Raw genomic sequence first — 13,824 nt, 5'->3', positions numbered from 1 at the left:
GTCCTGGTTTTTCATAGCATCACTCATGTGTTATTAACTTGTTGTGATGTGTATTTACTGCAGCGATGCTTCCTTTCTCCTTCTGACGTCTTGTTTGTGTTTCCCCTTTTTTTCCCTCCTGCTGCTATTTTATTTTCTCTGAAGGCAAGTATATAATATGAGAGTAGCCTTAGTGTTCAGAGTTTTTATTTTTTATTTGTTTTTTTGTTTTTGTTTTTGTTTTTGTCTTACAAGTTCTGTTTTTGCTCTCCTCTCCCAGCTCTCCCTTTGCTCAGCTGCGTTAGTCCCAACCTGCCACCCTTCTACCCAGCGGGCGCCTCGCAGGTGCCTCTGGTCCGGCCACAAGCTGAAGAAATGAATTCTCTCAGCAACTGATCAGACTCAGTTAAACTGTTGAGGTCAGTGTCAATTCTGAACATGGTGGAAATGGATGGAATAGGTAAGCTGCAGGCCAGTCCACATCGGGTGGAGAGGCATCTGAGGTGAAACAGTGTTGTTATTATTTCATCAGTTAAACGCCCCGCATGAACATAAGGAAGTGCACATAGATTTTATCCTTCTCTTTCCAAAATACTGTCATTACATAGCTACAGAAGTCACATGTGAGTCAGCAAAATGTTTTATAAATGAGAATAGGATTAAAAGCACCTGATTATGTACAGGAAGTATGGTGTTCAAATGAAAGGAGGAAGATGCTTATAGGAAGGGCTGTCATTCACTGTGGAATATATCTACATTCTAGGCAATGAGTAGTGGGAAATATAGGTAGGTGATAGGTAGGTAGATGGATGGATGTTAGATAGATGGTAGATGGGTGATAGATTGATTATGATAGGTCATAGGTAGATGGTAGATAAATGATAGAGATATATAGATGGAGATGTATAGATAAACCCACATCAATATCCATTTTGCCAAACTTACTTTCATACAGCATGTTCAGCTGCATAATACTGTTATTGCCCATTCTGCTGCTGATGAAACCAGGCGGTTAGCGAAGGTGAGGTGAACGGCAGGTCTGAGGTCGTTTACTAGTGAACAGAGAGCAGAATCATATTTGAATGCAGTCTCAAGACTTGGTACTCACCCTCTACAGCCTTGCAGCTCTGAAACAAGAGTACCATTTGCTCAGCGGGTGTGAGGTCCATCAGCAGCCTGCAAGGCGAGCATCACAGCCCCTGTCACACTGCCCCAGTGTGATTGCTGACACTCTGAGATACGACGTTACTTGTCATGGTCACCCCCTGGCACAGGGCACGGGGCACCTGCACCGGCTGGTCTGACTGGAGCCTGCGGTGGTCACCGGTCCACCCGGTGCCTGGCCTCCCACCCAGACTCACCGCGGCCCCCTGGGTGGCCTGCACTGGGTGAGACCGGCCAGCCTCAGAGCCAACTGCGGTAGCTCTGGGTCATACAGGACAGGCGTGAAACCAGATGCTCCCCAGTCCTTTGTCCCGCCAACATGAGGGAATTTTGCCCGTGACCTTTTCTCTTTTCCTGAGTGTGCTAAGTGTGTGTAGCAGAAAGGGTGGGGCTCGATGTCGTTTTTCAGGAGACAGTTCTTTCTAGGAGTTGAGCGGAAAGGAAGCCCAGATAGCAAGGGACATCACAACCACACAGGCGAGGATCAGGGGGACTCTGAGGGAAGAGTGTATGCCCTCCCCGCTGGTCACAGTCACCTCGAAAGGACATTTTTCAAGTGTGGTTGACATGACCAGAGGCTGGCCTGTGGACTCATCCTATTTAGAGGGAAATGCCCCATGTTCCAGCTAATGAGGAACGAATGCTCGGTGGGATTTGTGAATGCTTGCACCAGATGACTTTGGGAAGCAAGTTGGTGTCAATAAAGTGGAGTTGGACAGACCATTAGGATCACCTCTTCTACGTTATGTGATAAGATAAGCAGGTTTTTTCTTGTTTCTTTGCTGATCTTTCTCAGGAGCAAATGGGCCATGCCCTCCCCGAGAGGCTCACTGCCCGCAGTCCTGGGCGAGCCATGGTGCGGATAAGCCACAGTGTTTGTTAACAACCCCGACCCCAATGGCTGGTTTGCATTTGAACGAGGGGCTTCCAGAGAACGATTTCTTCACCCAATGTGGCAGGGACACCTCCTCAGCACCGAGCCCCTCCCAGATGCGTGGAGCTTGCATGCCAATGGGAACCCTAAGAATTGATTGAGGAGACAGTTTTGTAACCAGGAGGATCCTCCAATCACCCTTGCAACTGTTTGCCCTTCATGCCCAGGTGGACCTTGCCATAAGAGTTATTTAAATACAGTTGTAACCACAGTCTAATAATGCAGGAGCTGGAAAATTGATGCATTTTTTAAAAAATTAGTTGTCATTCGCAACAGAGTGCCTTCTGAGGACAGACATACCCAGGTGGTGTCTCCTTCTAATACTGAGTAGGCTCCATCCAGACCCTCCCATAAGACCTCAGGATTAAAACATTCACGACACAGGAAACCCTGTCCTGATATTACGACAGAATTGAATTCTGTTCAATAAAACCCTTTCTCTGATTCTACCCAGATTCCTGGAAAGGCAGGTGATTGCCGTCTTACATCATTACGTTTCTCCCTCTCCTGCCAAGTCAAGTGATTGGAGGCAATTCTAAAACTTTCTGTCCTGTTGCTCCAACAGGTCTGGGAACAAATTTAGAAACGCATCACAAGCATCGAATTTCACATTCTCAAAGCTTGCCTTTTAACTGAGGAAACAAAGCACGCCCTCCTCCCTCCTGCGAGGAGAGTTTGGGGTTTGGACAAGGGAAGACCTCAGTCCCAACTCCTGAGGCATAGCCAGGTCCTCCCTAGAGATGTGGCGGCACAAGACTTGAGCCCTGCATCCGGATCTGTGAATGTGAGTAGCAGAGACGCAGTCAGGGCTAGACCCAGGATCCTGGCAGCTCTGTGCAACGGGGCCCAAGTCTTGGGGTCAGGTGAGGAGCGGGGAGGTCAAGGGACCCACCTCTGCGGACACTGGGCCAGACTCTTCTGCAGCCAGAGGCCTGACTGATGAGAAAGTAGAGCATAGGGCTTAAGATGCAATGGGACTCGCGGGGGCAGTTCATCTCTGACCCTTGATTACCTTGATTACCTGAGTTTCTGGATTGCTGTGAGTTTTCAAGGAGTGGAAAATAAGGTTCCTGGACCACAGACCCACTGCTTATGCCCTTGGAGGCCCTTCTATTCGTGGGGGATGCAGACCTCACTTCTTCCCGTCTTCCACCCTCCGTCCTGCAGGACTTTCTCTGCCCCTTCAGTGCCTGCTGTCTTATCTAGTCTCTGTCTCTGTCCCTCCATCTCTATCTCTCAGTCTCTGTTTGTCTCTGTCTCTCTCTGCCTCTGTCTCTCCATCTCTATCTCTCAGTCCTTTCTCTGTCTGTCTCTGTCTCTCCCTGTCTTTCTATCTCCATCTCTCTATCTCTCTGTCTCTCTCCGTCTGTCTTTCCCTGTCTCTCTGTCTCTCTCTCAATCTAGGCTTTCCTATTGTCAATTCCCTCTCCATTCATGAGACCCCTCTCTTTCATTGACCATCAATCACCATAGGAATATGGCTTCTATTTATCAAACCCAGAGCAATTTTTGCTTTGTTATTTTTAATATAAAAGAAACAAACAAACAAAAAACTTAAAGAAGGGAAGTGCATTGTTAAGTCAGGAAACCAGCCAGGCAATTCTCAGGGAAATGTCTCGTTTCAGTGTGCATTGACTGTCTGAAAATCAGCCTTATTGATGGTTTGTAATATTTCCATCTTCAGACAAAGAGACTGCAGTTCTTGGGACCATTGGCCAGGCCGGGCCGCGCAGAGGGGCAGAGGCCTGAGTGTTGGGACTGTCCACAGCCTCCCCCTGCAGTCCTCGGATGCAGGAAATGCATGGAGGGGACCCTGAGTTGTGGTGGGGGCTTCCGTCTATTGTCTTCCTGGATGGGAGGTCGGGGAAACAGAGACTAACAGAGACACACATATGAATGTGGGTCTCACCAGGAGGGCACAACCAAACTTCAGGGCTGGGGAATTAGGGAGTTTGGCCAAGGGGAACAGATTGCATCTGATCTCACTCATTATTCCTCCGGGGCTGAGCTGGATAAGAAAATAGGCCCGTCATTTCTGCAGCACAGACCACTATCAATTGTGAAACAGTGACAGAGCTTAATTATAGAGCCAGTTTCCATGCATTTTACCTGCCTATTCATTCTGATGCTCATTTAAACCTACTGTTTCCTTAGCAACCTCTCTTTTCTCTTCCCCTCCATTGTGCCTTATCAGTAACGTGCTGTTAAAAATGTTTTAAGGGAAAATTATAATTTATAACAATTTATCTTGTTTAACAATAACCTGACCATTATTGTCACTCTTTTCACATGGTAAATGGTAATGGTAAAGCACGTTGGTGACACCCGTGGGAGGTCAGCCATGGACAGAGTGCGGAATGACCCACCGCGAGGCTGGCGAGCTTGCTGGGGATCCTCAGCAGGTGCCAAGCCGGCCACTGCGAGAAGGGACAGCTCCCAGAGGGCAAGCTGTTGCCCAGGGCTGGACCAGCCCTGGTCAAGAGACACAGAGAGGGAGTGACCAGAGGGACAGACAGCCTCTTAGAAACCTGAGTGTCACAGGAGGCTGCCAACTGAGTCTTACCTGGAAGTATGTGGCTGCCACAAAATTCATGATCCAGTGTCTGTCACTCCCCAGATGGGTGTCCTCCTCACGGGCTTGTCTGTGTGGCTCCAGGAGACAGAGGGGGCAGCAAGGCAGCTCCAACCGGGTCTCCAATCTATGGGAATGCTCTCTCTCTAGCGAACAAAAGGGAATAGTCGCAGGACCTTCCAGGAGGCAGACTGAAAGCTGTGCTTGTTGCACTGGAGGGGACTGAATCTGAGGACATGGGCCCACTGGCAAAGCGTCAGTTTCTAGCACCTGCTTTCCTGGATGGCGTGGCTTCCCTCTGCCCAGGCACGCCACACTGCACGCGTGCAACTGTGGTCAGGACAGCTTCATCCCTCAGCGTTGAGAAGAGAGGCTGTTTCACTTGGCATTTGCCCGATTCCCTGGTATGGGGTGGGGGGGACATAGAAGACATGAAAATGATTAAATACATACAAGTTAATCTCCAGAATGGACACCTGACGAAGCTGAGATGCACGGAGAATTGTCAAAGGAATATTCACGTGAGGAAGGATGCTTCCTCTTGGGGCTGATGGATGAATTTGAATGATCTCTCAAATCAAATGAATATTTGCTTAACATCTGGACCCTTTGGAACATAGAACTTTTGTCAAACTCTTCACCATGGCCCATCTTCTGTGATGGGCAACTACTCTAGTCTTTGTTGAGAAGGGATGTCTGGGCTGATTATTCTGGTCGATAAAATTATAATTGTTCAGTGCAAACAGGACCAGAGTAAAGGAAAGGACTTCTGTGTCTGTAGCTGGAAAATACCAGCCCTTGGGGTTGTCCCACTGATTCCTATGCATGTAGAAAACCACATGAGGTCAGACTGACGTGGAGACACATGTGGAGACACAGGAGATGTCTTGGTGGTCCCACGTGTGCAGAACTGGATGGAGTTCCCAATGACACGTGAGTGCCAGGTGCAGCCTCCTAAGAAGCACTGGTGTATGCTGGGAGCCTTCTAATTATCCCTGGGACCTGTGATGTGCTTGAACCTGTGGGCTGACTTCCCTTTGTTGTCCTACAAATCTAAAAGGTGGCTGTGCCAGCCCCTTTTCCAGAAAGAACAAGACTATCCTGTTTCTGATGATGTTCCCGAAGATCTCATGACTCTCCCTTCTCAGCCCTTCCTTGCTTTCGGCCAGTACTTTTCCGTTTGCTTGGCCACAGCTCGTGCCGCTGCTGATGAAGGGAATAGGCCACTCAGTATCTGCGTTTATCATTGGTGTAAGCCTGAGAAAGCCAGGCTGAGAAGCCCCAACTCCCAGAGCACAGCAGGGAGCTGATCGGATGCAAGGATTTGGGCAGCGTGGCTTTAGGGATTGGTGGATGTTTAGGACTGTTTAGGAACTGGGTGACCTTTTAGCAATGAATGCATATTCTTTGTATCTGCCAGTTGACCAGCTTTAAGGAGAAAGGGGGAAATCTCTGATTGGCTGGCTTCAGGAGTGGTCACTGGAGCAAGCTTTACAAAATAAGAGGTGTTCTATATATGTTTTTACAACATCATATATTCTAACACATGTCATAGTATGATTTTCCCTTCGTATTAAAAATTATTTGCAACTCGCACAATATATTTGGGACTTGCTTTCTTTTTTTTAAGATTTTATTTGTTCATCTGAGACATAAAGATACAGAGAGAGAGAGAGAGCATGAGCAGGGGGAGAGGCAGAAGGAGAGGGAGAAGCAGGCTCACCGCTGAGCCAGGAGCCCAACATGGGCCTCGATCCCAGGACCCTGGGATCATGACCTGAGCTGAAGGCAGACACTTAACCATCTGAGCCACCCAGGTGCCCCATGGGACTTCCTGTCTTGATAGTAGTACATATTTTTCTCCAAAGTTTTGCTGTTCTTGACTCTGCTCTAATAAACCCCATTGGGCAACTTTATAATGATTTCCTTAAGCTACATTCTTAAAATCGGAATTACTAGGCCAAGTAAAATGAACAGTTTGAAGGTAATCACACACATATACATCTGCACATGTAGTTGCCATGTATTGTTATTTAACTTTTTATTGGATTCACCGGAAGGTGCAAAAAATGCACAGGGAAGACCCATGCATCTTTCAAGCACTCCCTGCAGGGGCCAAGGGTAGCATCGTAGATAATTAGAATACTGCATAGAAACCAGGAATTAAAATTAGTGTAACCCACACTGCTTATAGAGATTTCTTAGTCTTGTAAATACTCATTTGTTGCGCGTGTTTAGTTTTGTGCAATTTGATCACAAGTGTAGACTTGTGGTATCACCCTCACAATTACAATGCCCCCGCAAGTCTCCCCTGGCAGCCACACCCTCCTCCACCCCATCACTAACCCTTGGAAACCACTAACATGCTCTCCATCTCTACAATTTTGTTATTTCAAGAATATTCTATAAATGGACTCTTGTAGTATGTAACGTTCGGAGATTGGCTCTCTTTGCTCAGCATATTTCCCTTGAAATATGTCCAAGGTGTTTGGACCACAGTTGGTTTAACCCTTCATCCACTGAAGGAAATTTGTGTGTTTTTTTGTTTTTTCCAGTTTTTTTATTTTTCCTATTGTGAATAAAGTGCCTATGGACATCCACGTACAGGTTTTTGTGGGAGCCTAAGGTTTCATTTCTCTGGAATTAGTATAGGAGAGAACAACCGCTGCGTCCTCTGGTGACGGCATGTTTCGCTTTGTAGGAAACGGCCAAATAGTTTTCACACAGCTGCACCACTTTGCATTCCCACCAACAATGTGTAAGTGATCCAATTTATTGGCATCTTGTCCAGCACTTGGTGTTATCACAATTTTTTTTTTAGCTATTATAATAGGTATGTAGCAATATCTCATTTTGGTTTTGTTTCCCTCATGGCTAACGAGGCTTAACATACTTCCTGTGCATAGTTGGTCATCTGTGTGTTCTGTTTGGTGAAATGTCTGCCCACATCTTGTGCCCATTTTCCAAATGTGCTTTTCTAACTGTTTTAATTTTGAGTTTTGAAAGTTCTTCATTGATTCTAGGTACAAGGCCTGAGTGTTTTACAAATATTTTCTTCCAGTCTATAGCTTGACTTTTTATTCCAGGAAACACAGGATCTTTCTCCGAGCAAAGGTTTTTAACTTTGATGTAGTCCAATTTATCAATTTTCGCTCCTAGGGATCATGCTTTGGTGTCAAGTCTAAAAACCTCACCCAGCCTTGGGCTCTGAATGTTTTCTCCTATGTTGGTATTTTTCCTGCCAGCATTAGAGTTGTATGGGTTAGGGGTAAGTCCATGATCCATTCTGAGTTGATTTTTGTGCAAAGAATGAAATGTATGTCCAACTGCTCAAGCACCATTTGTCAGAAAAAGTTTTTTTTCCTCCATTGACTTTCTTTTGCACCTCTGTCAAAATCAATTGGGCATATTTTCTTGGATCAATCTGATATGTTTTGACCCACATTTATGAATTTCTTCTATAGTTATTTTCCTGTATAAACCCATCATACCTTGAGCCAATTTTAATAATTAATATTTCCCTAGGAAATTGTTCATTTTATTTAAAATTTTTAAATACACTGTATAGGGGCTCCTGGGTGGCTCAGTCGTTAAGCGTCTGCCTTTGGCTCAGGTCATGGTCCCAGGGTCCTGGGATCGAGCCCCGCATCGGGCTCCCTGCTCGGCGGGAAGCCTGCTTCTCCCTCTCCCGCTCCCCCTGCTTGTGTTCCCTCTCTTGCTGTCTCTCTCTGTCAAATAAATAAATAAAATCTTTAAAAAATAAATAAATAAATAAATAAATATACTGTATAAAATTAAAATATAAGAAAAGACAATCTTTGTAGCATATATTTATAAGGGTCTAAACAATGTGTGAAATTTATGTAACCTCCACCACCTGGTCATAGTGGTCAACTTCACCTGGTCAACTTCAATAAATGGAGAAGTTCCATCACCCCCAAAATTTCTTCCTGATGCTATTCCTTTGTAGTGAGCCCTCCCCAAGACTTAATCTCTGGTAACCCCTAGTGTGGTTATATTTGTGCCTTTTCCAAATGCCCCATAAATGGAAACATACATTAGTCAGGCTTTTGAGCCTGGCTTCTTTCATTTAGCACATCGCATTTGAGGGCTCATCCATGCTATATCAATAGCTCATTCTCTGTTATTGCCAAATAAAATCCCACTGGGTATAGGTAGCAGAGTTTATGTATCCATTTACCAGTTGAAGGACATTTGGGTTATTTCCAGTTTTTGGCAATTATGAATAAAGCTGCTAAAAATTTTGTACACAGTTTTTTATGTGAACATATTTCATTTCTCTTCAGTAAATACCTAGGAATGGGATTGCCAAGTCATAGAGTAAAAATATGTTTAAGTTTCCAGGAGACTTCCCAAGGGTTTTCCACGGGTACTTTGCAGGTTTGCATCCCACCAGCATGGATGAGAGTTCCAACTGGCACTGCGTCCTCATTAACATTTTGCCTGTACTCCAATGTCTGAACACTGTTGTTTCATGTATTTTGTCTGGTGTGTTTATGGTAGAAGGTAGGTATCCATCATGGGTAGAAGCAGAAATTCCAGCCCCCAGATTTTAATCTTCATACTCAGAAGCTGACCTTGTTCACTATTTGTAACTGTGAGAGGCAATCCGAGGATAAATATCATGAACTCCTACCACTCGTCCCCCACCTGCATGTCTGCTTCGGCGCGGTTACCTGCCTTCCCTCCTCTACTATAAACGACTTGCCCATCTTTAGACAAGGTCATACCTTTAATTTGTGCCCTTGGATTCACCCACTTTTGTCTTCATTACGAAATGGCTCCAGGAATTCACCCTTCTTTTCCCATCCCTTCAGATTTCCCCCCTCTGGTGGATCCTTGGATGAACATACAAAGCATGTTATTTTTTATTTTATCTCAACAAAACAAAGCAAAAAGCAAAAAGAAAATCAACTCTGGCTCTACTTTCTTATACCAGTTTTTTCCTATATTTTCTGCTCTTCCTTTTCAGCATAACTCTTCCAAAGACAACTCTTATTCATTCTCCCTGACTTTGTCCATTCTCCCTTGAACTAATACCAAACAGACCTTCATCTAAATGCCTCTGGGAGAGTCCCTGTGAATCTGCCTCCTGGTCCATGCAGTGCCACATCTGATGGTTCCTTCTTGGTCATCATCTTACTTGGCCCAAGAGCCACATCTGACAATGCTGATCTCTTCTCTTCCATCTGGTGGCTCCCGCACATCGTGGGCCCTTGGATTTCCTGCTAATTATAGGCACTTAGTCTCCACTGTATTTTAAAGACCACCTGAACAGAGGTGACCCCCAGATTTATATATCCAGGGGAGAACATACTCTGAGCAACACATTATATCATGCATTTGAATAGCAAATAGGCACCCCAAACTTAATATTTCCAAAACTGAACTCCAGATTGCCCCATCTCTCCTTGCTCCTGTCGAGTCATTTCTCCTAGTCAAACACTCTTCAGGATGTTCAGGCTCAGAACTCTGGAATTTTTCCTGACTGCTCTCTTTCCTTGCACCCCTCAACAAACTCATCCGCTAATACCCTTGACTCGGCCATCAAAACGTATCCGGCGTTGGAGCACTTCCCACTGTTCCCATTGCCTCTGGGCCCCTACACGTTCTATCCATCCTCTGTTGCTACAATCAAATGGCTCTCTAACTATCTCTTCACTTCCATGGTAGACCTCTTTAAGTTATTCTCAACCCAGTGGTGGAAGAGTTCTTTCAAATGCCGATTCAGACCTTCCTCAAATTTCCCGTTGCCCTCAGAGTGAAAGCCATCACCCATAGGTTGACTCATAAGGCCCCACTCTCCTAGTCCCAGGCTCCTTTCTGGAAACGCTATTGGGTCTCCAATGACTGTCCCCATTCCTGCTTTTACTCTGGCCATACCTATCTCTCCACCCACCAGACCCTCCAGCCATCAGCCACACTTCTTTCTCCACCGTCCTGAAGCTCCCTTTCTAAAAGCCCTTCCCTCAGATACCCCTCTTCCATCTCTTCTCCTATGTGATCAGATGTCACCTCCTCAATGAGGCCCTTCTTAACCAACATATTAAAAATTTCAGCTCAGCCCTCTGCTTGTCCCTATCTTATTTCCCTGTTTCTTTATTTTTCATGGCACATGACACTCTCCAATACATTTACTTTGTTAATATATATATCTATGTTATACTGTAATAAATTATATGTAATACTGTATTATGTAATATATGGAGGATGCATAATTTATGTATATATTTATATAACCTACCTATACAATATATGATATATAATTGATATCCAATTCAATACAACAGAATATAATTCAATGTGTATTATATACATAATATATGTTATCTGTATATAATATATAATACACATACTTATATATTTAATTTATAGGTAATTTGTTTCCTATCTCTCTCAGAAAGTCAGAGGATTTGTTTTGTTTTCTTCCTCCCATTGCTGAGTATCTTCTGCCTAGAAGAGTGACAGTTGCACAATCAATAAATAATTTCCAATAAATACCTGCATTAATGAATACATTTGATCCATTTACTTTAATCATGAAAGTGTTCTTCCATGTTTTTCACCTGTCAGCTTACTATTTTTTATTTTGTCACCTTTTCTATGGATTCCTTATTATTTCTCTATTTCCTTTGACATGCTCATGGGCACCAGGTGCTGAAGAGCATTAGAAACACAACCACTGTGAAGATCATCTTTCTCTGCAAGTCAGAATGGGAACATGGCCACCTTATCACACTTGTCAGAGATGGCCAAATTTCTCTTCAGGTATCATTTTAAGCTCCTTCTCTATCACAGGGGCAAAAGGCCTGTTTTCTAGTCTCCTCACCTGAAATGGGTAGTGTCATTTGCAATCTTCTTCCATCCAAGGGGCGTTCATTGATAGAACTGGGTTTCCTCGACTCTCTGGTTTGTCTACTTATTACCAAACTGAGCACTGGAGTTGTTATGTTCTTTATCCCAAGTTCAGTATGACAGGGGCCCACTATTCAATTAAATTGTTTCTCTTAGTACTTGGCTCATTTAAAATTTTTATTTTTCAACTGTGAGATGAATCTTCAAACAGATTGCTGTCTGATTCAATTTACTGGAAGAACCATAGAAAAATAACACATTATGCCTCCATGGTTTATGTCTTATTTCATAAACTGTTTTCATCTGTCATTGTAAAATACCGAACCTATTTCTCACATTAGCTGCTAACTATAAATACACTATGGAAGAGGAGGAGATATTAACTGACAAGCCTAAAAGGAAAATCTTGTCTTTGATGTGTTAGCCTTAAGAAGAATAAAGATATTTTAAAAATGCTATTAAACATTACAGTTCACACTGAATATGCAGAGAAAACACGAATATAAAATTGCCAAGAATGAAAATGATCCACATTGAAATTTGTATAAATTGAACTCATATGTGAATAACTCAGACACATTCAAACATCAGACTATTTAGAGTAAAAGGCTGAGAAGAAATCTGGATATTACAATAAAAATGATCTTGTGACTGTATTGGATTGAAAAGTGTCCCTCACTTAGTCACTCAGATTCTGTGAATGTGACCTTCCTGGAAATAAGGTCTTTGCAGATGTAATCAGTGTAAGATAAATTCATGCTGGATTTGAGTGGACCCTAATCCCATGACTAGTTTCCTTTAAGAAGATGAGATTTGGACAAAGACAGACACACAGGAAGAAGGTCATGTGAGGATGGCGCAGACATTGCTGTGAGCATCTGTAAGCCAAAGAACCCCAAGGATGGCAGGCAACCACCCAAAGCTGGAAGAGTCAGAGGGCAGGATTCTCCCCTTTCAGAGGGACCACCAACCTGTGGACACCTTGAATGTGGGCTTCTAGCTTTCAGATCTGTGACAGAACACATTTTAAAGGCATCCAGTTTGTGCAAACTTGTAACAGCCACCACAAAACATTCAGCCACTAGCTGTTTTCAAGGTACTCTACAGTTCACTGGAAAAATTATAAGATATAGATACGTAGGCACATGGTTCCTGAAAGGTTTCTGGGATGTTCTGCAGGAAAGTCTGTGCAGATCTCTGATTCCAGAGCATGTTTCCAAGTCTTGAGTTCACCAGGTTTTTTCATGCTAGTCTCTGACTTCAGGCTGGACGGGGTCAGAAAGGGGGTGCCACCTCCAGGGAACAGTTAGGAGCAAGTCAAGAAAACTGGGAAGTGAGCCTCTGTCCCACAACTGACTGCTTACCTGTTATGTCACTCTCCCACACTGCACAAGCAGGATGGTCACAGACTTCTAGAATCTCAGAGCAAACATGCCATTTCATCCACCCTCTCCATTTTATTCAAAAGGACTGTTGTTCCCACAACATCTACGTGCTTGTCCAAGAAGCACATGAGCCAGCGGCCAAAAGTAGGGAATTTACACATGGCTGCATATCCCCAGGCAGTTTCCCCGGGTTCTCAGGGTGAGATGAGAATGAACAGCCAAAAATAAATGAAAAACGTGGAACCTCCCAAATGAGAAGAAACACAAATTCTAGAATGTGGGATTCCGAATGGATTGCGGCACTGACTATGGAATCAATGAGCATGCACAGACGACATGCAAATGAAGAGCCTGCATGGAGAGCTGGGCAAAGCTAACGGGGCAAACGGGATGATGAAGGGTCCAGCGTCTTGCAAAGGTGACAGGTAAGGGACGAAAGCCCAAGGATGGAGGGCACGGTCCTAAAACCCTGTGAGGGGCATTGCAGTGGGAGCCATGGCTGTTTTACATCGAAAGCCTTGGAGTCCAACCAGGAAAGAAATGTGTCTCTCTTCCCGGTGTCCTTAATTTTCTGGGGGTGTCTCCTGTTGGCTCAACCCCCATGATTCCATCTGTCCAGGGAGTCCAGACAACACAGTGTGCGCGGTTCAGCCTCCCTCAGAAGGAAGCGGGGTGTACCCCAAATCGCAGACGCGGCAACCAGCACCTTGAGTGTACTCGTTTACTCCAAGTGCATTGAAATAAAACCTCATTGGTCCACATTTACCACTGACCTTCTCCAGGGAACGTGTGGAACCTTAATTATATCTGTAGCCACAGCTCCCAACACAGTATCTGACAACAATAGTGTAGATAATATTAATAGAATCCTTACTATGAGCCAGACTTGCATGCAAAGTGTGTTATCTATTGCA

Source organism: Eumetopias jubatus, unplaced genomic scaffold, assembly GCF_037043125.1.
Source record: "Eumetopias jubatus isolate StellerSeaLion01/CBP00866 unplaced genomic scaffold, mEumJub1_p1.0 scaffold_8, whole genome shotgun sequence".
Lineage (NCBI taxonomy): Eukaryota > Metazoa > Chordata > Mammalia > Carnivora > Otariidae > Eumetopias > Eumetopias jubatus.
The sequence above is the reverse complement of the archived record's forward strand: the minus strand, read 5'-3'. Positions refer to the sequence as shown.